Below are 26,400 nucleotides of genomic sequence, written 5' to 3'. Positions count from 1 at the left end.
TTTTTCCTCCCCAAGACGGGGAGGGGGCAGAGAGAGAGAGAGAGAGAGAGAGAGAAAGAGAATCTGATTCGGGCTTCACGCTCAGTGCTGAGCCCAATTTGGGGCTCAATCCCATGACCCCAAGATCGTGACCTGAGCAGAAATCAAGAATTGGACGCTTGGGGCTCCTCGGTGGTTCAGTCGGTCGAGTGGCTGACTTATCAGCTTATCAACTTTAGGAAATCACATTAATACAAATTTTATTTAATCTACTATGTATATTTCAATTCTTTCTACTAATGTCATTTCTTTCAATTCATTCTAGTAATGTCCTTTATAGCATTGTTTTTCCTCAGGTTCTGGATCCAGCAAAGATTACACAGGTATTTAAATATAATGTCTCTGTGGTTTCTCCAGGTTTAAAAATCCCCAGCCTTTCTCTGTGTTTCAGGATATTGACATATTTGAGAAATACAGGTGATGGACCATTCCTATAGTCCTTTATTCTCATGTGAAAATTTTCTTTCTAAAGCTTAGCTGTGTTTAACCTGTGAAGAACATGTGATATATGGGGTCCTGGAGCCTTTGGATTTTTGGGGGCCACAATGAGGCCATAAATGCCAAAGCCAGAGATATTGGCATGTGTGGGGGAATTTGCTAAGAATCATTTTACACTGAAGAGAGAGGAGAGTAGGTGTGTCTGGAAGGGTGAGTTCTTTGGAGGATGGCTGATTTTGTGGGAGAAGACAGGCACACAAAAGAGGTTTCAACTTACGTGGAAAGGAAAGGTTTGGGTGTCCTAATTGTGGATGATCTGTTAAAACTAGCAAGAGGATTGAGGAAATCAAAGCAAAGGAACAATATGGTGCTAGATTTCCGCAGTGTAATATCTGAAGGAAGCTGTAGGCCTCACAGCCCCTGTAGGTGCAGGGCTGTCAATGAGACATCTCTGAGCCTCGTTTACCTCCTGCCCAACCCCTGGCCCCCTGGAAAGGGGTTCGTCAGTGACCTGCTTGTGAGTCCCCAGCATCTAGTGATGACACAGGTAGGTGAAATATGTGTGGTTACCTCAGTCGTCTGTAGTTGGGAACTGTAGCCCAGGTGAGATGAGGGGTAGCCTTCTGTCTCCTCTCTTGCCTTCCTCAACAGGAGGATGCCGGAGGATGAGGGCAGAGGAAAGTCTTGGCAGAGCAGGGAGAGGAAGGGGACATTCCAGGGTTGGGCAAGAAATATTTGTGTCTACAAGTAACACTCAGGTCACTTTCCTGTTCCAGACAAAAACCGGATTCAAAGCCATGAACATGATGAATACTGCCTCCCGGCCGGGTCCAGCTCACCTGACTGCCCATCCTTGGTAACCATGCAAGAACAGCACTGAAGGGGCTCAGGTACAAGGACATTTTGTTGAAAACTTGTCCCTGTTTCTGTGTTCTAGCAAATGTAGCCACTGTCCAGTGAACAGAGTGGGCCTTGGGTGAGGGTGTGTGTTGTAGTGTGAATGTTGCTCTGACTGTGGCTGGGAAAGCTGGGGCAAGGCCTAGAAGGAGGTTCTGTTGTGTCTAGAGTGTTGAGCTGTCTGGAAACCCATCTGAACTCAACCTAGGTCCCCTGCTGTCTGGGTATCTTCTCAAAGACGAGGACTTCCTCACACAATCTCTCCGTCATGCCTGGTTTGGTGACTTCATGCAGGACAAAGGCATCGCCTGTTCATTTGTGATGGGAGTGTTCATGGTACAGCCACCCATGAAGGAACTTGGGGGAAAATGAGACAGAGGGTGAGGGTAAGCTTGATGGATGTTTGAGTCCTAAAGAATGAAAAGGTGAAAGTATGAAGAAGAGGGTGGGATGGAATTGGAATTCCTCCTTCCTACTTATCCCTGGCTCTCATCTGCCTTCTCCTGCCCTCTTCTCCACCCACCCCCAGCCTGATCCAGGCCACAGGACTTTGTGCCTGATCAGGTGAGTGTGCAGCACTTGGGTGCCATCCCAGCAGGGATGTGAATGGCTTGATATGTGAGCACAAGAAAATGTCTTCTAGAATGGATGTTGTCATGGCAGGCATTGCCCTTTCTTGGGAACGTGATTTTTTTTTCCAGCCATGTAGGATGACAGTTCACCAGATCTTGTCCTTGATGTGAACTGTTAGCTCATCAGGGTTGGTTTCCACCTTGTGAGTCTTTATGAACTTGAAGTTGCCAAAATAGGTGTTCTCCAGGGCCCCTTTGCTGATGTGGGCCTTGTCTCTTGTGCTCAGGGTTCAGTGGGGCTGGGATCACCCTGGATCCCTATTCGGCCTTAAGTCAGAGTGTCTGAAGGCACTGTTTCCTCATCTATGTCATATGGGACACAGCCTTCTTCAAGGACTGAGTGGAGCAACTGCTCTCAAAGACTCCAAAGAGGGCAAGACCACAAAGAAAAAGGCAAAGGAGGTATGGGGGTTCTTCATGAATATGTGATGAAAGAAGCCGCCAGAGCCACCCTTTGTACCAGTATGGTCTTTTACTCCCAGAAGGGTTGAAAATTTAGGGGCGGTAGGGCTCACCTGGCTCCTCCAGGCTCTCCACCTGCCCTCCACCTGCCAACCTTTAACTCCTATCAAGTGGGGCAGTCTTAGCATGTACAGCTTAGAATCTGAGAAATTAATTCATTATTTTAATAATTTTTTGAACAGTACTGCATACCTTTCATTGTGTTTGAGTTTTCCAACTTGAAGTTCTAAGATTTTCAGCGACCCTTTAGGTGGAAAAGGCAGAACTAAAAGACTCAGGACATGAGTCTCCCATGCCAGTGATCTCTTTTATGTATTTGGGACTCAAGAACTTCTCATCAAAGGAGAGTTCATAGTTTTAAAGTTCTCAGAGACTGGCCTTTTGTTACATAGAAAGTAATTCCTGGATCCTGTTTCTTTGAGTATCTCTGTACATGCTTTTTATCTCTGATAAAAACAATCAGACAGGATTTCTATACCAGAAGGCTAGTATCAGAGAGTCCCAAATGGACAGTGGGAAATGTTTGTGGGGAAATGTCTCAGTCTTGCTCTGCTTCGGCAATTCTGTTTCCCTCCCTCCCCTTCCCCAACTCTTGCCTGTGTGGAAAAACATAAAAGTATTAAAGCTCATCGATAGGGAGATGAGGACACTCGCACTAGGAAACATTTTCAACTTCTTTGTGCCCTCTTCCAGGGCTCATAGCTGGTATAACCTAAAGGCCATCATTCAGTTTGTTCAGAGTTGGACTGAGAGCACAAAGAGTTCCTTAGCAGTTTTCAGTTCAGAGTTGGACTGAGAGCACAAAGAGTTGTTCCTTAGCAGTTGTCACTGACATTAGACACAAAGGGAATGGGCTCCCTGGCGTTATATATCACCATATCTCACACCCTGCATCTTATGTCAGGGCAGCCAAAATGCATGAATTGGCTGCCCCTTCGGAGTGAAGAGCACACAACATTCTAAGAGCCCAGCTTCTTGGACCACAAAGATCTTTAAATTAGCATGGGCATGTGGATGAATGCCCTAGATTGTCGCTCGTTTTATTTCAAACCATATAGTGAAGTCCATTCACAGCTCTCTTTATCAACAATAGCCAAATTATGGAAAGAGCCCAAATGTCCATCAACTGATGAATGGATAAAAAAGATGTGGTTTATATATACAATGGAATACCACTTAGCACTGAGAAAGGATGAAATCATGTCATTTGCAGCAATGTGGGTAGAACTGGAGGGTAATATGCTAAATGAAATAAGTCAGAGAAAGACAGATATCATATGTTTTGCTCGTATGTGGAATTTGAGAATTAGTTGGAAAGGTGGGGGGAAAATAATTTCAAACAGAGAGGGAAGGCAAATGATAAGAGACTCTTAAATACAGAGAACAAACTGAGGGTTGATGGGGGTAAGGCAGGGGAGAGGGGAAAGCAGGTGATGGGCATTGAGGAGGGCACTTGTTGGGATGAGCACTGGGGGTTGTAAGTAAGTGATGAATCATGAGAATCTACTCCCAAAGCCAAGAGCACACTGTATACACTGTATTTAGCTAACTTGACAATAAATTATATTAAAAAACAATAATAATAAATAAATTTTGTGGGAATAAATGAAAATGGAAAATGTTTTCTGCTCTTGTTGCCTTTAAGAATATACATATATTTATATTCAGGTGTGTGTGAGTGTGTGTGTGTGTGTACACATACACACATGCATATATACATACATACACAAATATATGTACATATGTATATAATATAACATACATATATATACATAACATATACACATACGCTAGCCTCTACCGAAAGTTGGAGTCTCTTCACCTTTCCCTTAAAGCTGGGTGGGCCTTCCTAGCTGTCTCAGTGAGTAGAATGCAGCAGACACCAGTGAATCCCTTTCTTAGGGCTGCCACAGCAAAGTATCTGGGTGAATTAAACAACAGAAATGTATCCTCTTACAGTTCTCAAGCATAGAATTCTGAAATCAAGACATCATCAAGATTCATTCCTTTTGGAGATCTCTGAGGGAAAGTCTGTTCCAAGTCCCTTTCCTAGCTTCTGGTAATTGCCAGAAAACCTTGGCATTCTCGGTTTGCGGATGCATCATTCCAATCTCTGCTTCCATTGTCACATGGCATTCTTCCTTGTGTGTGTCCATATCCAAATTTTCTTCTTTTTCTACACCAGTCATTGGATGAGGGCTTATCCAATATGGCCCCATCTTAATTTGAGTAAGACCCAATTTTTAAAGAAAATGGTACAAATTCATAGGTACTGGGGGGTTAGAACTTAAACATGTCTTTTGAGGGGACACAGTTCAACCCACAAGAGTGAGGTTAAGTCATTTCCAAGTTGAAGTTATGAGAGGCAATCCAACCTCTGTCTGGATTTTTCTCTCTAAGGGTACTCACCTTTGTAACCCAACTACCATTTTGTGAGGGAAGCCCCAGACACAAGAAGAGGCCACATTTGGGTGTTCTGGCCAACAGCCCTGGCTAAGATTCCAATTATAGAATCACCAGTCATGTAAACTGAAAAGGCCTTCAGATGACTCTAATTCCAGGCTTTGAGCTGTGCTAGCTCTTACTGAGATGAACTGTCTGTGCTGATCCCTGTCCAAACTGCAGATTCATGAGCAAAATAGATGTCGTTGGTCTTTTAATATGTTAAGTTTTTGTTGTTGTTGTTGTTAACCCATTAAATTTTAGGTGGATTACTGGAACATCATCCAATGTCCACAGCCCTACCCGAAGCATCTGAGTCTTCTGTGCTAAGATGAAACTCTGTAATGAGAATGTGGTCTTGGGATCTGGCTGTGGGTTTATTTTGGGTTCAAGAACCTTCTCTCAGGACACAGGTGAAGCAGGTTGACTAGGTAGATAGACATTATCTGTTTCAGCCTGGCTTAAATAAAATGTAGCCACGTGTTTAAAGTTTTCATTACTGACTTTGCTAGTGAGGCATCTGTCCCACTCTCTGGAGTTATAATCAGTGGCATGGAAGCGTAGCTCTGACACCTAACTGGTTGTGTGATTTGAGCCAAATTACTTTAAACTCTTCAAGCTTTAGTGTCCTCATCTGTAAAATGGGCATAATGATATCCACCTCTTTTATATAAGCTTGTAGCTCAATATCTGGCCCATTGTAAGTATTCAATAAGAAAAAGTGATTATTTTGATTGAAAGATGAAATGTTTAAAGTTTTTTTCTATGCAAAATAATCTTGTTGTTGGATGTTGTACAAATTTGTAGGACATATCCATAGTTAGTAACCAACTGTAAGACTATACTACTTTGAAATCACAATTCTTTAGGATCAAATAAGGGACAGTAAATATTTATTACAGCAATATAGTTTTTGTTGCTACAACTCACAAGGATATATTTATTAAGATTGGTGGCACTAAGCCAAGAGTAACTATTAAATTGGCAAGTTGAAAAGAGTTTTCTTTTTTTCACTAGCTTCAGTCCCCTTATAAAAAAGAGGTGGGGGTGGGGTGGGGGGAAGGCCTACATCAAATGCTTGGGAAATTCTAACACTCTGTGCTCCTTTTTAGTCAATCTCTGTTTTCTGATGGAAAGATTTATCCTCTCTATTTGAAACACACGTGACATGAGACTTTGTGAATTTTGCTGTGAATTTTGAGTTTGAAAGCTATAGGATTAGCTAGGTTTTGGGGGAGCACTTAATTGGTCCTGGAATCTCCAGTGGGAGCCAAAGCTTAATGCTTCCAAGCCATGCTGTTTTTATATGTGAGATTCTAGTCTGGTAATTTTTATTCATCCTTTTGTATATGCCAGGGACTTGGACATTTTATGAATTGCAAAATAAATATGAATTTCATTCACATAGCTCCTGGCAGAAAAGTTTCTTTCAACAAAGTCTATTTAGTTTTGTTTGTTTTATTCTCATACTTACCAGTGCATACTAAAGGGAATAATCCATTCTTATTTATATTACTCTCCTTTTTTAGAGATCCTTTCTACTTTTCACAAACTTGGGCTTTACTGGTAAATGACTTTTTGTCTCTGCATTCCATGGAAGGCTTACAGACCCTGAATGATAAGTGGAAAGTAATCAAAACCTGAACTTGCAAATCTGTGCCCTTGAAAATGTGTAGCCAGAGTCAGTTCTTTGTCTGGAGTCTTGATTCTGTTGCTAGGTGGCAATGTTCCCTTAACAAAACGGTGGTTAATGAGTCTGCAGTCAGATCCCTTTCTGAAACAGAAAGGAAAACACGGTCTTATTCCTTCTTCATTAGCAATTTTTCAACCAGGTTTCCTGGTTTCAGCCCACAAAGAGGCACTGGGGCTGTCAGAAATTGCCAGGCTGGAATGATCAAAACAAAATTTCTTCCTGCTACCCACTGTACCTTGCAAAACTGGGCAGCCTATGGTACAAAGCACATGGTTGTTTCCAGTAACTGTAAAAATCCACTGTAGGCAGGGATCAGAGCTGTCCCAGGCCCTAGTAAACAAGTGATATAATCTCACTTGTCCAATGACTGGTAGTAGGTATAGTATTAAGTTTACAAAAGAGCTCTAGCATCGGTTATGAAACATCTGTGGATGGTGTGCCTAAGAATCACTGAAGGTTCATTTTAAGAAAAGGAGTCAATTTCACAATACAAGATAGGGTTGCCAGATCTAGAAAATAAAAATACAGGAAGACCAGTTATATGTGAAATTCAGATGAACAATGAATTTTTTTAAAAGTCAGGTTTATTGAAGTGTAATTTACATATAATAAAATTCACCCATTTTAGGTATACAGTTCTATAAATTTTTACACATATACATCATGTAACTACTACCACACTCAAGGTACAGAATAGTTTCATCACCCCCCAAAGTTCCACTGTGCTCCCTTTTAGTCAGTCCCTCACTTACCCTACACCCCTGACAACCACTGATCAGATTTCAGTCTTTGTAAGCTTACCTCTAGAAACAACACAGTGTAAGTGGAATCATACAATATGTAGCTTTTTGTGTCTGGCTTCTTTCATGTAGCCCAATGCTTTTCAGATTCATCCATCTGGTTGTAGGTAACACTGATGGAATTATTTTATTTTATTTTATTTTATTTTATTTTATTTTAGTATGACCCATGGAATAATTGGGTCTCACTTATAATAAAAGAGTACCTGTTTTTTATTTGAAAATTTCTCAATCATTGGGCCGGGAGTGGAACTTGGAACCTGCATCTTAACAAAAATCCCTACTGTTTCCCATGCAGGTGATACTCACACTTTCAAACAGTGAGGATCTGAGGCAGTCGGGTCATGAATCTCCTTGAGATTATGCTTAATTCAGTCAAGTCTTTTACCAGAAAAATATTCATGGAAACTCAGTACTTCTCACACAATTCAGGAGGTTGCAGGATTGACCAAAGCTCATCAACTTCATGAACTCCAGAGTGAGAACTGGAGAGTTATCATGTCATGTACTTTACTGGAAAGCTCAAGTCTTCCCCAGAAGTGAGAGGAACACAAGCTTGTTTTCGTTTCTCCTGCTGTTTCTACTCGTCATCTTTCCCAGTGCTTCTCAGAGCAAGGGGATTTTTCTTTTTTGTCTTTCCATAAGCTAAAAGGCCTTTCCATTACTATTTAAATGTTGGTTTTATTAAAGCAAAAGTGGATTACCTATCCACATTTATCTATCACAAAAGCCATACATAGTGAAACAAAAAGCTAAAATTGCAAAGAAAATTAGAAAATGCAAAATAGTAATGCATGGTCTTCCCGCCCAAAGAGGTAGCAAGGTAATAATTTTATTGAATTGTCTACATTTTTTTTTCATAGCTGTGATAATAATGTAATGATGTCTGGGTCCTACTCCAAATATTCTGATTTACTTGGTATGGGGTGTGTTCTGTACTCCGCGTTTTTCAAAGGCTTCTTCAGTGATTGGAACATGCAGCCGAGTTTGAGAGCCACGGCTCCAGGCATTTGTCATGGATTTGCTCTCCAGATTCTTTCTATATTCTCGGTTGGTTGGCCTTGCAGAATGGGTCGTAGAACCCACTGGGAATCAGTTATTATCACAACTGTGCATCCACACAAAAGGGAGAAATCTAATTACTAGCTCATGCTGGAGGGATGTCTACAACTGGCCATTCATGATGAAGAATAAGGGAGCCCAGCTTGAAGAAATAAGATTAGATCTGAATGGGAGAAAATTATATGCTGGAATTATTAGATTTCACCAGAAACCCCTGGAGTGGCCTGAATTCCTGTGATTAGTGGGAGGTAATCAGGGCTGAAGAAGAAAAGCAGACAATGACTGCAACGCTCCAAGAGGAAGATGTAATAATACAGTTAAGACTCCAGGCACAAGACAGACCCAAGTCCCTGGAAGTGGTATAGGCACGCCCCAGTGACTTGCAATCCTATCTCCAACAAGCAAATATGTCAGATAGGGGTATCCTTACAAGGAGAGCCTCACCGCTCCCCTAGTCCCACGCTTTCCCAAGGCTGGCATAGGAGACTCCAGTTTGCTTTCTGGGTGTTAAGAGTTATTGCAAGTGAAACCGCTGTGTAAGTCCAAACACCCGTCCCCTAGTGTTCTCTAATCCAAGTTGCAAGGGTGTTTAAATTCAGTGGCAACCTTTAGGTTGGCCCTGAACAATGGGAAAAGGATTGAAAGAGTCTTGAGGTTTATTTCATGAGAGGTCTCAAGATTGTAACCCTCGAGAGCTCCATAATCACAAGGACTTGTCCCCATCCTTAGACACCCTGGAGGGAAACACTGGAAAGATCAGGGGCCTTCTTTTTTAAAAAAAAAATTTTTTTTTTCAACGTTTATTTTATTTTTGGGACAGAGAGAGACAGAGCATGAACAGGGGAGGGGCAGAGAGAGAGGGAGACACAGAATCGGAAACAGGCTCCAGGCTCTGAGCCATCAGCCCAGAGCCTGACGCGGGGCTCGAACTCCCGGACCGCGAGATCGTGACCTGGCTGAAGTCGGACGCTTAACCGACTGCGCCACCCAGGCGCCCCAATGGGCCTTCTTAATGCTTCTCACGCATCAAAACAAACATGCTAGTTCTTATACTGATGGTGGAAGAAATGGGTCAGGGGGCTCAGGATGAAGATTTTTTTAAATTATTGAAGTGTAGTTGACATACAATATTGTATTAGATTCAAGTGTACAACACATAAATTCAAGATTTATGTAGACTGTGATGAAATCACCGTGGTAAACTGACTATCCTCTCTATTCAAAGTTGTTACAATATTATTAACTATATTTTCTGTGCTGTACATTGTACCCCTGTGTCTTATTTATTTTATTTTAAATATTTTTTAATTTTTTTTAATTTTTAAAATGTTTGTTTATTTTTACTAGTCTCTACACCCAACGTGGAGCTCAAACCCACAGCCCCGAGTTCAAGAGTCACATGCTCTTCCAACTGAGCCAGCCAGGAGCCCCTTATTTATTTTATAACTGGAAGTTTAAAAAAAATATTTATTTATTTTAAGAGAGAGAGAGAGCAAGTGGAGGAGGGGCAGAAAGTGAGAGAATCCCAAGCAGGCTGTGTGCTGTGCTATCAGCAAGGAGCCCGACACAGGGCTTGAACTCACAAACTGTGAGATCGTGACCTGACCTGAAATCAAGAGTTGTATGCTTAACTGACTAAGTGACCCAGGCGCCCTTATAATTGGAAGTTTGTACTTTTTAATCCCCTTTCCCTATTTCACCCATCTTCCTCCCCTCCTCCCCTCTGGCAACCACCAGACTTTTCTCTATATATGAGTGTCTTTCTGTTTTGTTTTACTTATTTGTTTGTCTTGTTTTTTTTTTTTTTTAGATTACACATATAAGTGAAATCATATGGTATATGTCTTTCTCTGCCTGAATTATTTCACTTAGCATAATACCCTCTAGGCCCATCCATGTTGTTGCAAATGGCAAGATCTTATTCTGTTTATGGCTGACATAAAGTATTCCATTATATATATATACATACCATATCTTCTTTTTCCATTCATCTATCAATGGACACTTAGAATGTTTCCCTATCTTGGCTATTGTAAATAATGCTGCAATTAATATGGGGCTGCATATATCTTTTTCAAATTAGTGTTTTTTTCCTTTGGATAGATATCCAGAAGTGTCATTGCTAGATTTTATGGTAGTTCTATTTTTAATTTTTTGAGGAACCTCTGTACTGTTTTCCATAGCATCTGCACCATTTTGCATTCCTACCAACAGTAAATGAGGGTTCCCTTTTCTCCACATTCTTGCCAACACTTTTTATTTGTTGTCTTTTTTGATAATAGCCATTCTAAAAAGTGATATCTCATTGTGGTTTTGATGGGATGGTGAACCATCCATGCACATCCCATTGCAGTTGTTGCAGACATCATGTAATACAATTTACTATAAAATTATGGTAGTTAGCAGACCAGCTGCCGGATATTGTTATTTATTAATAAAGCAGCACATTAATTACCAAAACATATTATTTTGTATTTTGACAACTGTATTTCAATGTTATTGGAATTCTTTAATACGATGTATTTTATGTATTTGCAAACATGAACAGGGCTTCATTTTGTATTATTTTGACTTGTGATTCTTGTCACTTCTGTTCTTTAGTTCAGAGGTAATTTAGGAATCAGGAGGTTAAAACTAGGGAAATAGAGAAATGTACCTTGCTGTAGCTTACATTCTTTTATTTTACACTTTATTTCCTTTGTTCCCAGGGTATTTTTTTTTTATTGGATAGTATGATTTACATATGCTAATTTGCTTTCTATAAGAGCTACATTTGAATTACCTTTCCCAGTGAATAATTATTTGCTTCCCAATGGGAGGCTAGGATGACTCCTGCTGGTTCTATTGCCAAATCAATGATAAGGTACATTAATGAGTCTCAGAATCACTCCCACGAGACTGTTTTCCTCTCTGTGCTCTATCCCGTTGATGTGGCCTCTCCTTTTCACAGTATTGGAAATTCACGCATGATACTTATTAGCTTATTCTGTATGTCTTCAGATCACAGGTGGAGATGGGACTTTCCAAACCATCTCATATTCAAAGTTCCAAAATCAATAGCATAAGCCCAGAGATGGTTTATGTACCAGCACTGCCTGCCCCCCCACCTCCTCGCCACTGATATTTTAGAAATAAATGTCAAGAGTAGAAATGGAAATTATCTATTCCAGGAGGCCTAATCGTAAACATTCTCAGGGCTATTTTTATGGGAGAATGTGCTGTAACACTGTTCCTGAACTCTTTTCTCAGAAGGACACAAGCCAGATTGGCACCTCAGAGCCTTTGTTTTATCAGACATAACAGTAAAGGAATCTTACATTAAATACTAGTGAAAGTTAACATTCAAAACAAATAATGAAATGTATTTGTTTATGTGCATGTTAACATCTCCCAATATAATGAAGAAAATTGTATTTTTATCGTATGCTTTTGTGTGTCTTATGTAATTCTCTACTATTTGTCCTGGTATGATACAAGGTTAGCCCTTTTCATATTTAACACCTTGATGAAATATCTTAGAGACAAAAGAAAGGGTGCAGGGGTGGATTAGTATGAAATGCTGTGTAGGTAGTTATTTACCTCTCTATTCCCTTCATCTTTTCTTGGGTTAGGGACCTTAGAGGAAGCTCCAGCTGTATCCTTTCAGCTGTTGGCATTAGCTGTAAGAGAGGAGGATGATAGCAAGGCCAGGGTAGGAGATTTCTTGTAGAGAACACTTTCCTGCTTATACAGATAAGTCTTCTGTATATATTTTGCACCTACTTTTATAGATGTGATGCTATTTATTTTTGTTGTAATGATGCATTAGGTTTATGTATGCATACATATTAAAATCCTTCTAATGGAGAAGGATCATGGTGAGGGAGTATTTTCCATAATCTGTCTCTTTCTCTCTCTTTTTTAACAAAAAGGGCACAAAACAGTTTTGTTCTCAAACATTTATTAAAACAACTTTTTGCACAGGGTTCTGTTTGAGCAAATCAACTCATCTTACACTCTAACAGATAATAATATTGTGGAGAAGCATAAACACAATTGAATATGTCAGTGCATATCTCTATGAAAGGCAGTGTGCTGTGTACTGCAGGGTTTTCAAGGACAGTCTCTGCCTTCATAACCTTCGAATCTTATAATGGGGAGGAGATAAGTGCATACACAAAGCACAAAGCAGAGAGGCAAAATGCTAGAGGAGATATAGCTAAAGAACTTTTGGAGTTCTAAGGGAGATGAATATCAGGTTCCAGGCCTCACCCACAGAAACTTACTTAGAACATTTGCCATATGGCCCCCGAATCTGTGATAGGCATTTCAGAGCATCTGATGCAGGTGGTCCCCAGACTGCATTTTGAGAAAGACCAATCTAGTGGTCTTTCAAACAATACATCTTTCCTTTTTCTTTTGCATAGCTTCTTCTTGTTTAGTTTAAGTACTCTACTGCGTCAGCACATTGCAATATTGTCCAGAATATAGCGCTTACTCGCTGTGAGAGCAAAAGCTCTGTGCCACACCTTCTGCTAAATGGCTACGAGGTCCACAGTCTCTTATCTGCAAGTGTATTGGATAAATGCGTTCCAGACTTCAGGATTTTTCATATAAAGGTTCTAAACAATCCATTTCTAATAAAACTGTTAGCTTACATTCAGCAGCAAAACTCTACAGGACCCATGACCTCTCCCTCCTCCTCCCATTGGGACTCTACCCTCAGCACTCAAAATCTCCCCACACTGCTTCTGAGAAGTTCCATGTTTTTCTGAAATAATCTACCAATTTATTTTAGATCAAGTGTTATCAAATTATCAAATTCTATCAAATGTTATTATCATACTTCTATTGTTACATTATGTTTCTATTCTCATTGATGTCAAAACATTGGTATTAGGCCACTCAAACTTAGTATCAACAATTTTTTAGTATCATTTTTATTCACTATTGCTTTTTTTATTTGATATATTCCTCTTCCTTGGGTTATACCTTATTCTTTCTGGAATACATTCTTGCTCAATTCTGAATAAAGGACTTTATGGGTGATAAGTTTTTTTAAAAAAATTTTTTTAACGTTTTTTTTTATTTTTCAGACAGGGAGAGACAGAGCATGAACTGGGGAGGGTCAGAGAGAGGGAGACACAGAATCTGAAGCAGGCTCCAGGCTCTGAGCTGTCAGCACAGAGCCCGACGCGGGGCTCGAACTCATGGACCGCGAGATCATGACCTGAGCTGAAGTCGGCCGCTTAACCGACTGAGCCACCCAGGTGCCCCATGGGTGATAAGTTTTATAGAAAATATTTCTTCTGCCCTCAGCCTTAAATACTGGTTTTGAGTGATACGGAACTCTAGGGCAAAATTTCCTGCAGAAATGGAAAGACATTATTGCTTCACCCTCTGGTGTTCTGCATTTCAAATGAGAATTTTGAAGTCAATCTGATTCTTGACCTATAGTAATTTTTTAGTGTGTGGATAATTTAGTATTTTCATCTAACACTTGAAATTTTACTAGGACTATGGTAGGTATTTTAATAATTGTTTTTCTTGATCACCATTTGTTAAGGCAGATTCTAAACAAATGGATGCTCAATGTTTTGTTTTGTTTTTTTAACACAGGGAGATATTTCCGTTTTTCGATTTTCTTCATTCCATTGTCCTGAATCTGAGACCTTAGAGCCCCCATGTCTCTTATCTTTTCTTCTTTTTTCTCTTTTATATATTCTCTGCAAGAATAAGGTGATTAATATTCCAGCTCACTAATTCTGTCTTTTTAAAAAAATTTTTTTAAATGTTCTATTTATTCTTGAGAGACAGAGCATGAGCGAGGGAGGAGCAGAGAGAGAGAGGGACACACAATCTGAAGCAGACCCCAGGCTCTGAGCTGTCCACACAGAGCCCGACGTGGGGCTCGAACTCATGAACAGGGAGATCATGACCTGAGCTGAAGTCGGATGCTCAACTGACTGAGCCTCCCAGGCACCCCACTAATTCTGTCTTCAGTAGGGTCCATCCTACTATTTAGCCTTCCATTGAGCTTAGTTTTGTGTTTCTGGAATTATGTTTTTAATTTCCCAAATTCCTGAATGCTTGTTTTTCACAGCAGCCTTTTCCCCCCTTAATAAAATATCCTATCAAATTTCTCTCAGGTTATCAAGTATATTCTTCTTCTGTTCTTTGTATTAACTCTGTTTCTATGAGGACTAGTTCTGTTTGCTGAGTTTAATTAATTTTTCTGTGAGCAAGTATTTCTTTTAATTCAAACAGTTTCTGAGCTGGGCATATTTCAGGGTTCTCCTGTAATATTCCCTTTTTTCTTATATGAAGTTGAGAGTTCAGCTCTGTTGGGTTTTGCCATTAGTTTATTTCCTCTGTTTTGTATTTTCTAGAAATACCAAAGGATATTGAACTATGATGGCATACCTTCAGCTTGCCATACACAGGTGTGTTTATGGTTGTGTATGGTTTTTGCCATTAATATAGAGATGTTTTGTTTCCCATTTGGTTATTTCTTCTTGTACATATTTGGTCTGAAATCTCACAAGGAGGAGCGGTGAGTGGTAAATAATTAGGGCAGGATTGTTATTATCATAATAGCATATGACCTTTTTCACCAAACAGGTACATATTGACATCCAGTGTGGGCTCATGTGGATATCTACATAAGAACTGGTAATTGGACCAAGTACTATTTAGGGAGACTGGGTCTCCTGGTGTACCTATGAGAACTGACACTGTCACTTGAGTTAATGTCAGATTATTAGGAATAGAGGTGCTTTGTGGGGTCAGAAGATGGTCATCTCAAGATAGGGAGTGCTTCAGTATACTGTTTTAGGTATTTTAGGTGTTTTAGGTACTGGTAGGTACAGTAATTTTTTTTTTTTTCACAAGAGCTGTTTCTCCCTTTGTTGTGATATTCAGCCATTACTGTAGCCAGTATTTTAAACTGTAAAAGCCATTTGATTCCTGAAGATTTGGGAACACTAATGTGTGAAACATTTGGGATTTGAATTCTTAATGCTTGGCATGGGTAGGTGGCACTAGGATGGTAATTCCAAATCTCATTTCTCTTCATTTCAAAGAGGATGCAAGGAAAAGAAAATCACTGTGGAATTCAGCTTTGGATTCATGTGGGTCATTCTCAGGTCCTGGAATTCACTACCTTGGCCCCTCACCATCGGGGTCTCTACCAGCCCATTCCCTCATGCTGGTTCCAACTTGTTCATTTCATAAGCTCAAATCATAGATATGAGTCAAGCTTGTGAGTTCAGCTGTGGTGGGGTCAGGGTAAGGGTTGGCATGGAGGGTTTTTTTTTGTTTTAAGCAGATGTTTAAATGAAAACCGTTACTAGTCAGGTTGATGTAGAGAAAAAAATTCAATGATATTGTTAAAAGTCTAAGGACTAGAAAGGAAATTTAAAAGCTTGTGCCCAAACACTGTGCCTTTAGGACTCAGGTTTGCTTCAAAACTTAAAAAGGAATGTGATAATCTCATAAATTAGGTGTTGGTCTTAGAAGAGGAAGAATATCAAACACATCTTTGATTTTCTTTCTGCCATCTTCTTTGCCTACCCACCTTTTCCAAGAAAACATTAAGTCTCTGCTATGTTCTTTGACTGCCAGCACAACTGTGGTCTGGATTATACCATATGCTGGGATCTAGAGAAATAACTTTGCTTGGATAGAAACTACTGTCACGACTTGGTATTCGTTTGTATTCTTGGGTGTAGCACCCATTGATGCTTTTATGTGTTCTGCTGATCAATATGAACTTGAGAAAACCAGAGCAGTGAGATAAGTCAGTTTGCATTAACCTAATTTTAGAGGGTTTGAGAGAGCTTCACCCATCTAAGTGGAAGATGTTCTAGGCCATAGCTGCAAACAAAGGAATTAGGACTCCATGTGAGTGAAGCAACTCTAACTGGGAGTGAACAAAATAAGAAATTAGGATGGTGAGAAAAATGAACTGTAAGTTCTTTCAGATTTTAATTTCACTAGAGGGAGAGGGATTTTGTTTTAGGACTTCCATTTCACTCTAGTGAATTAAATGGGAGAATGAAAAATATGAATTTGTTTACATTTAGGGCCAATTTTTTATAGTCATTCAGTCATTTATTCATTCTGTAATCATTTATTGAGCACATATTTGTTTCCATAGTCAAAGATTCCTGTAACTCACGGGGCTTACAGCCTACAGCAGATCAGGTAGTAGTATTGCCCTGTTGTTGCTCTGGCCATGTCCCCTGACTTTATCTCCTTAGTTCACATCATCCAACTACCTACTGCCAGACCTGCTTTTTTTTTTTTTTTTTTCTTCAGGAATTTCTCTGACCATAAGTTGTACAGACTTGTATTCCTCAAAGTTTCCTAACACAATCATTACCTTGAATCTGGGAGGGCTCTGTGACTGCTTTGACCAATAGAATATAGCAGGGGTAAGTCTGTAATATCTGGGCCCAGGCCAGAAGAGATTGCTAGCTTGCACTTCTTATCCCTTGGAACATTTGCTCTTAGAATCTAGACTCCATGCTGCGCGAAAGTCCAAGGAGCCTCAGAGAGAGACCAATATGGAAAGGACCCAGTGCCAAATTGCAGTATCCAGCCATGAGAGTGAACTAGGGAGAGGATCCTTCAGCCTTAGTGTGATGCCGTGGAGAGCAGGAATGAACTCTCCGCCGAGCCTAGCCTGTATTGCAGATTGACAAGCAAAATGCACTATGTAGTTGTTTTAAATCTCTAAATTTGGGGAGTTTTTTAACTGAAATATAATTAACATACAATCTTATATTAGTTTCAGTCGTACAGCATGTTTATTCAACAATTCTAATAATTACTTAGTGCTAACCATGATAACTGCAGTCACCATCCACCACCATAGTGTTAATACAATATTATTAACTGTATTCTGTATGCTGTAATTTTTATCTCCGTGACTTATTTAATTTACGACTGGATGTTTCTACTTCTTAATCCCCTTTCTCTATTTCACCCATCCTCCCACTCATCTATTCTCTGGCAACCACCAGTTCTCTTCATTTGAGAGTCTGTTTTTTGCTTGTTTGTTTATTTACATGTTTTGTTTTTTAGATTCCACTATAACTGAAATTATATGGTATTTATCTTTGTTTTATTTCACTTAGCAAAATACCCTCTAGGTCTATCCATATCGTTGCAAATGGCAAGATCTCTTATTTTTTTTATGGCTGAGTAATATTGCAGTATCTACCTATGTATCTATCTATTTACCTCTCTATGTCTTTTTTATCCATTCATCTGTGGTGTGCACTTGGACTGCTTCCATATCCAGGCTACTGTCAATAATGCTGCTATAAACATATGGGTACCTAGTCTTTTTGAATTAGCATTTTTGTTTTTTTGGGTAAATACCCAGTAGTGGAATTACTGGATTGTATGGTATTTCTATTTCTAATTTTTTAGAGGAACCTCCATACTGTTTTCCACAGTGACTGCACCAATGTTCATTTCTGTCAGCAGCGCCCAAGAGTTCGTTTTTCTCTACATCCTTGTCAACACTTGTTATTTTCTGTCTTTTTGATTCTAGCCATTCTGACAGGTGTTAGGTGATGTCTCATTGTGGTTTTGGTTTGTATTTCCCTAATGATTAGTGATGTTGAGCCTCTTTTCATGTGTCTGTTGGCTATCTATACGTGTCTTCTTTGGAAAAAAGTCTGTTTAGTTCCTCTGCCCATTTTTTTAAATTGAATTATTTGTTTCTGATTATTGATTTGTATAAGTTCTTAATATATTTTAGATATTAATCCCTTATTAGATATAACATTTGCAAATATTTTTTACCATTCAATAGGTTGCCTTTTTATTTTGTTCATGGTTTTCTTTGCTGTGTAAAAGACTTTGGTGTAGTCCCAATAATTTAATTTCGTTTTTGTTTCCCTTCTCTGCAGGGATATATCTAGAAAAATGTTGCTAAGGCTGACGTCAAAGAGATTGCTCTCTATGTTTTCTTCTAGGAATTTTATGGTTTCAGGTCTCATGTATAGGTATTTTTTTAGTGTTTATTTATTTATTTTTGAGAGAGAGAGAGAGCAAGCGAGAGTGCAAGCAAAGGGTGGTGGGGGCAGACAGAGAGAGAGAGAGGGAGACATAGAATTCTAAGCAGTCTCCAGGCTCCAAGCTATCATCACAGAGTCCTACATGGGGCTCGAAGCCAGGAACCACGAGATCGTGACCTAAGCTGAAGCTGGATGCCACCCAGACACCCCTCACATTTAGGTCTTTAATCTATTTTGAGTTTGTTTTGTGTATGGTGTGAGAAAGTAGTCCAGTTCCATTCTTTTGCATGTATCTTTCTAGTTTTCCCAGCACCATTTATTGAAGAGACTGTGTTCTCCCCCAATGTATATTCTTGCCTCCTTTGTTGTAGATCAATTGACCATATAAGTGTGGGCTTATTTCTGGGCTCTCTATTCTGTTCTGTTGATCTATGTGTCAGTTTTTGTGCTGGTACCATACTGCTTTTATTATTACAGCTTTGTAGTATATATTGAAATCTGGGACTGTAATACCTCCAGCTTTGTTCTTTCTCAAGAATACTCTGGCTATTCAGGGTCTTTTGTGGTACCATGCAAATTTTAATATTATTTGTTCTAGTTCTGTGAACAAATACTATTGGTATTTTTATATGAGTGGGTAATATTGAATCTGCAGATTGCTTTGAGTAGTATGGGCATTTTAACAATATGAATTCTTCCAATTCATGAGCGTGGAATATGTTTCCATTTGTTTGTGTTGCCTTCAATTTCTTTCTTCAGTGTTTTATAGTTTTTAGAGTACAGATCTTTCACCTCTTCAGTTAAGTTTATTTTTAGGGCATTTTATTCTTTTTGGTGCAATTATAAATGGAATTTTTTCTTAATTTCTCTTTCTGCTACTTCATTATTAATGTATAGAAATGCAACTGATTTCTGTATATTCATTTTGTATCCTGCAACTTTACTGAATTCACTTATTCTAATTGATTTTGATGGAATATTTAGCATTTTCTATGTATAGAAATACATTGTGCAAATACTGACAGTTTTATGTCTTCCATTCCAATTTGGGTGTCTTTTATTTCTATTTCGTTGTCTGATTGCTGTGGCTAGGAATTTCAGTACTATGTTGAATAAATGTGGTGAGAATGAGCATCCTTGTCTTGTTCCTGATCTTACAGGAAAAGCTCTGTTTTTCACTATTGTGTATGGGTTTGGCTGTGGGGTTTTCATATGGTCTTTATTATGTTGAGGTATGTTCCCTCTAAACTTACTTTGTTGATAGCATTTATCATGAACAGATGTTGAATCTTGTCAAATGCTTTTTCTGCATCTATTGAGATGATCATATTTTTATGCTTCATTTTGTCATTGTTGTTAATATTTTGTTAACGCATCTTTCATGATGTCAGTGTATCATATTGATTTGCAAGTATTGAACCATCCTTGCGTCCTTGGAATGTATCCAGTTTAATCATGCTGAATGATCCTTTTACTGTATTTTTGAATTTGGTTTGCCAATATTTTGTTAAGGACTTTTGCATTTATGTTTATCAGGGATATTAACCTGTAGGGTTTGGTTTTGTTTTGTTTTTAATGTCTTTGTTTGGTTTTGGTATCAGAGTAATGCTGAGCTCAAAGAATATATTTGGAAGCTTTCCTTTCTTTTCTATTTTTTGGAATAGTGTGAGGAGAATAGGTATTAACTCTTCTTTATTTATTTTTAATTTTTTTCTCTTCAAATTTTTATTTAAGTTCTAGTTAGTTAATAAATCTTCTTTAAGTGCTTGCTAGAATTCATCTGTGAATCCATCTGGTCCTGGGCTTTTGTTTTGGGGAATTTTTTGATTATTGATTCAATTTTGTTGCTAGTAATTGGTCTGTTTAGATTTTCTATTTCTTCCTGATTCAGTTTTGGACGATTGTATGTTTCTAGGAATTCATCTATTTCTTCTAGGTTGTCCAGTTTGGTGGCATATAATCTGTGTAGTAGTCTCTGATAATCCTTTGTATTTCTTTGGGATTGGTTCTTGCTTCCTTTGTTTTATTTCTGATTTTATTTATTTGGGTCCTCTCTTTTCCTTGATGAGTCTGACTAAAGATTTATCAATCTTGTTTATCTTTTCAAAGAACCAGCTCTTGGTTTCACTGATCTTTTCTATTGTGTGGGACGTTTTGTTTTGTTTTGGTTTGGTTTTTTTGGTTTGTATTTTATTTATTTTTTCTCTGATCTTTATTATTTCCTTCCTTCTAGTAACCTTAGCCTTTTTTCATCTTTCTCTAGTTCCTGTAGGTGTAAGTTTAGGTTGTTTATTTGAGATTTTTCTTGCTTTTGAGGTGGGCCTATATCATTATAAATTGCTCTCTGACAATTACTTTTACTGTGTTCCAAAGATTTTTGACTTTTCTGCTTTTCTTTCCATTTGTTTCCATGTATCTTTTTGTTTGTTTCCATGTATTTTTTTAATTTCCTCTCTGATTTCTTTGTTTACCCATTGGATGTTTAGTAGCATGTTGTTTAGCCTCCATATGTTTGTGGCATTTTTTTCAGTGTTTTTCTTGTCATTGATTTCTAGTTTCATAGTGTTGCAGCTGGAAAAGATGCATGATATTATTCTAATCTTCTTAAATTTATTGAGACTTGTTTCATGGCCTCAGATGTGATCTATCCTGGAGAATATTCCATGTGCACTTAAAAAAAATGTGTATTCTGTTGTTTTTGGGTGGAATGTTCTATATTTATATGTTAAGTCCATCTGGTCTAATGTATCATTCAAAGACACTGTTTCCTTATTGATTTTCTGCCTGGATGATCCTATCCATTGATGTAACTTGGTGTGAAGTCCCCTACTATTATTGTATTATTTTCAATTTCTCCCTCTTTGTCTGTTGATCTTTGCTTTATGAATTTTGGTGCTTTAATGTTGAATGCTTAGATATTTACAATTGTTATGTCCTCTTGTTCGATTTTTGGAAGGTTTCTAATGCAGTGATAGATTCCCAGGACACTTACTCTGCATTGAAAGAATTTTTTTTAAATTTTTTTATTAGCCTTTAACAGGTAAAACCTAAGACCTGAGGTTTAGAGAAAGTATGCATGCCTTGCCCAAGGTTTTACAATTGGTATATTACAGAGTAGGATTTTGAACCCAAACCTGCCAGATTCCAAAGCCCAGGCTTTTTAAAATATACCTTAGTTGCCTCTCTGAGCCAAAAGTTGAACTGAAATGAAATGCAAGAAAATGAAATGAAAGAAAAGGAGGCAGTAATAGTAAAGTCAAGATCATAGGAGCATAGGAGATTGCTAAACTGAGGCTGTCTAGTGCTGCTTTTTTGGGAAATGTTTCAAGATTACCATTCTTCCCACCACCACCCTCAGTCCTGGCCTGCCCATGTTAACTGTCCCTATGACTACCACTACTACTACTACTACTGCTGCTACTGCTGCTGCTGCTGCAGTCCTCACACTTATCACATGCTCTACTTGTCTGCCTCTTGAACTTGGGTGAGTCCCCCCTAGATATCTTTCACATATGTACTCTTAAGCCTGGCTTAGTGCTTGCCTCATAACAGAAACTCAGTAAATGTTCTTTGGATGGATGGATGAATTCTGGCATGTATTGTGGATGCACAAAGAACCTTATCAGTTAGGCTAGAGATACAACTATTAGACACATGCTGTCTCTGAACTGGAAAACAGTGCAAACATTATAAATTAAGAGGTAATGAGCTCTCCCACTCCATTTATCTCCACCCACACCTGACTCCCCAAGGTAATCCATCTTAATAATCCCATTGCACATCCTCACTCTTTTCTTCATGTCCATACAAATTGAAACAAACACATAAATGCATTATGTACTTTTCTTGGCTTGTTAGATTTTACTCAATGTCTTACATTCCATCTCTGGGCAATTTGTAAACTAGTGTATGGATAAAGAAAACACAGGTTCTAGAGTCAAACTGATTCGGCTTGCGTCACGACTCCTTGTTAATTAGCTCTGGTATCTTTGGTAACCATCTTTGTGCTCGGTTTCCTTGTCCATAAAATAATGTGGGGGAAATAATTGTTCTCATTTTTTAAAATTATAAAATATATAGCACAGAATTGTTGCATAGTAAGCTTTCCATAAATGTCATCTACTATATCCACCATCAATAAATAGGGGTCTAACTCATTTTTAAATAGCTATATTCCATAGAATGGAAATACCAAAATTCATCTGACCATTCCTAATGATGGCCATTGGTTGTACCCATTCTTGTTACCACTAAAACATTGCTACAGTAAGCATTTTGGGGAATGAATCTTAGTACTTTTATTTTCATGGAAGAGATTACTCAAAAATGGATTGCTGTGTGAGGGCATCTGGGTGGTTTAGTTGAAGCATCCGACTTGGCTCAGGTCATGATATCACAGTTTGTGAGTTCAAGCCCCTTGTCAGCTCTGTGCTGACAGTTCAGAGCCTGGAGCCTGCTTCGTATTCTGTGTCTCCCTCTCTCAAATAGATCTATACCTGGCGTAGGAGGACATATATCCTTCTCCATGCATCTAGGTCTCAGAGATTAACTACTGCAATCCCAGGCTGTTTAGAAATTAACTACTACAGTCCCACTGTCCCAGAGACTGTGTAGCTATTGTCTATAGCTGGAAATCACATGAACTGCCGAGAGTCATATGTCTGTACCTTTGGTTTGAGGTCCAGATGTCTTGTTTTGATCTGAGATTCTAGCTCCTAGTGCTGAGAACTCTGTCTTTTCTAGGCAAGTTTGTTTTAATAGCCATGGAGGTAAGAATGTTGAAGAAATGCTTAGTTAATGAAGTCATACTAGAGCTATTGATTTCTTCTCCTTAGAAGAGCAGCTATATAAAATTAAAAACGCAATAAGAAATAATAGGCCAATCAATCCTCTACAAACTGGGCATACCATATTTTTTCATATCTAATGTGACTCAACTCAACTGATCTTCCACTTGGGAATCTATTGGTAATTCAAATAGCCCTGCATGAAAATGTCTGTGGCTTAGTACAGGAACTGTGTCCAGTGTTTCTTCCGGTGGAATAGGCTATTTCTTTTCTAAATTGAGTTCTTCTTGTTTCCTATTTTTCATTTCCTCTTTCCTTTGTACTTAGACCTCAGACCCTTGGATAGGCTTACAATACTGCCCCTGAGATTTAGAAATAGATTACCTTCAAATTGCCATTTCCTTACAACAAAAGCAGCTTTTCTGATTTCTCAGGCACTGCGCACTTCAAAAGTTCCTAAAACAGAATATGCAATATTCCTTGACATGTTCCTGCTTATCACTGATCTTCCTTCCTAACAATTTTTTACAAAATATTTATTACTCCCCTTTTGTGGGAATAAAATGATCTAGCTTCCTTCTGCTATGTTCTAATGGAAATGAATACCAATAAGCTTCCCAAAATAAACAGGCCTTAGGCACCCATGAGCATAAGAAAGCACTCACCCATACAGAGGTATTTGAATCTGTACTCAGCAGCCATTTTTTTTTTTTTTTTTTTTTTTTTTTGGTCAGTGTAAAAGCAAAACAAAACAAAACAGGCCAAGCCCATAGGCTTTGTGAGTTACTCCCAGCAGCCTTTTGTCAATCTGAAACTGGAGAACTTGACAGTGTAAAGGAAAGTAAACATTTCTAACAAACTTGTTAACTTCAGTGTTTTCTATGAGAGCCTCCAACAGCAGGCTTCTGACCACATTCTACATCCACATATTTTTTTAACCCACTGATTGTCACTTCTAGTTTCTGGTCTTGGAAACAGAAGGGAGAGAATTTTTATAGCTGTTCAGACTGCTTACCTCAGCCACAAGAGCACACCTCCTAAGGACTGCTCTCTGAAAACTCTTAGATTAGGTCTCATTTCAGGATGTCTTTGTCTCCAGCTAGTTGTCCAAACTGCACATTTTCTTAGCACCTTTTGAAACACAAACAAATGAGCCACTGAAAATGTTTCTAATGTCTTGTGGAAAGACAAACTCCTACTTATGCAAATTATTCCTATCTTATCTTTTCCTAATTTTCTAGCTTTTCCTGGCCTAGTTGTACAGATCTAAACAGGATGTAGCATTTCACCCACAAGAAGAGTAAAATATCCATATTAAAAGACACCGCCTTGGGGCACCTGGGTGGCTCAGTTGGTGGAGCATCTGACTTCAGCTTGGGTCATGATCTCACACTTTGTGGGTTCGAGCCCCGCATTGGACTCTATGCTGGCAGCTCAGAGCCTGGAGCCTGCTGTCTCCTTCTGTCTCTGCCCCTGCCCTGCTCTCATTCTGTCTCTCTCTCTCTCTCTTTCTCTCTCTCTCTCAAAAATAAATAAAAATTAAAAAAAATTTTTTTAAAGACACTGCCTTTCAAGAAAGATTAAAAATACCCCTTGAAAATGAAACAAAACAGAAGGCTTAAAATAAAAGGAGGGACAAAGTTATGTTAGGAGAGGGCTCACAAAAATAAAGCATATGACAATATTTAGAGTTAAAGATACCAGAAGTAAAAAGTAAAGAATTAAACTGAGAAAGGTTTTTGAGAAAAGGTAGAATCCTCCAAGGAGATAAGAGAGTTATAAATCTTTATGCCCCAAGTAACATAGGACCAAAATTCATAAAGGAAATACTAATACAATTGTTGAGAAAATGAAAAATGCATGATGATAGTGTCAAACTGTAACAGCATTCTATCGGATTAATATATCAAGTGGTCAAAATTTAAATAATATATGACTTTGCAAATCTTAATATCCAGTTAGTAAGAATGATTTAATGGATATATTGTTAACAGTATTCCCAATGAACAGAGAATCATGTTTTTCTAATAGCTGTGAAAAATATACAGCACTGGACTAACCACTAGGCCACAAATAAAATATCAGTAAATTCTAGAGAAATATATTAGATTATGATTTTTGACCATAATCAAAAACATCTGAAAATTAATATTAAAAGGTAGCTAGGGGCGCCTGGGTGGCGCAGTCGGTTAAGCGTCCGACTTCAGCCAGGTCATGATCTCGCGGTCCGTGAGTTCGAGCCCCGCGTCAGGCTCTGGGCTGATGGCTCAGAGCCTGGAGCCTGTTTCCGATTCTGTGTCTCCCTCTCTCTCTGCCCCTCCCCCATCATGCTCTGTCTCTCTCTGTCCCAAAAATAAATAAACGTTGAAAAAAAAATTAAAAAAAAAAAATTAAAAAAATAAATAAATAAATAAAAGGTAGCTATAAGCGTGTGTGTTTAAGTCACACATACACCCAGAATTAAGAAAGTTTTCTAAGTGAAATTTGGATTAGAGATTTTAAAAAGCTAAAATTACAAATTAATTGAAAATAAGTGATTATGATAAATGCATATACTATCAATAGGATGTAGCCAAAAATATAGACAAAAATACCGAGTTCAGTGTACAAGATCGGGATCAATCCACATGCAAGGAAGGAGACCGCAGGATTGGGCAAAGAGATAAACCAATCGATGGAGTCTTACGGTAGATCTATAGGGTTGGGCTTTTATCCTCTGCCTTGATCAGTCACTGGCTGAGGTAGCTCTCTGTAGCTGAGGACCTAAAAGCTGTGGCAACAATTCCCCCCTTGAAAGGGGATCTGGGTGGTTCATCCCCATACCCACCACAACCTGATTTTAAAAAATAGTTACTTAGAATTCTTTCTAGTAAAGTTAGGCACGGTGATTGCTAATACTGCTACTATTCATCATAGCAAATCGTGGACAATGCAATACACAGGGGAAAAAAACTGGCAAGAGGTGTACATATTGGAAAGTAAGAGACAACGCTATTATTTGCTGGCAGTACAGCTGCATACAGAGAAAATGTAAGAAAATTAACAACAGCAAAATAAAACCCTAATATTTGTTCTATAAGATTTGCAGAATATAAAATCAACAGACAGAACTTAGTAGCTTTTCTAAACATCCACTCT

The 26,400-nt window shown here is 38.5% G+C and overlaps 1 long non-coding RNA gene across 2 annotated transcripts in view; it reads left to right on the top strand.

Moving 5' to 3' along the window:
- LOC123593355 overlaps nucleotides 1-26,400 on the top strand; it is a 102,966-nt gene that overhangs the window by 16,423 nt on the left and 60,143 nt on the right. For both annotated transcript variants that reach the window (XR_006710279.1, XR_006710278.1), the window contains exon 2: nucleotides 1,254-1,367. This is a non-coding gene — a long non-coding RNA (uncharacterized LOC123593355). The remainder of the gene's footprint in view (nucleotides 1-1,253; nucleotides 1,368-26,400) is intronic.

Source organism: Leopardus geoffroyi, chromosome D4, assembly GCF_018350155.1.
Source record: "Leopardus geoffroyi isolate Oge1 chromosome D4, O.geoffroyi_Oge1_pat1.0, whole genome shotgun sequence".
In the NCBI taxonomy this organism is placed as follows: domain Eukaryota; kingdom Metazoa; phylum Chordata; class Mammalia; order Carnivora; family Felidae; genus Leopardus; species Leopardus geoffroyi.
The sequence above is the reverse complement of the archived record's forward strand: the minus strand, read 5'-3'. Positions and strand labels throughout refer to the sequence as shown.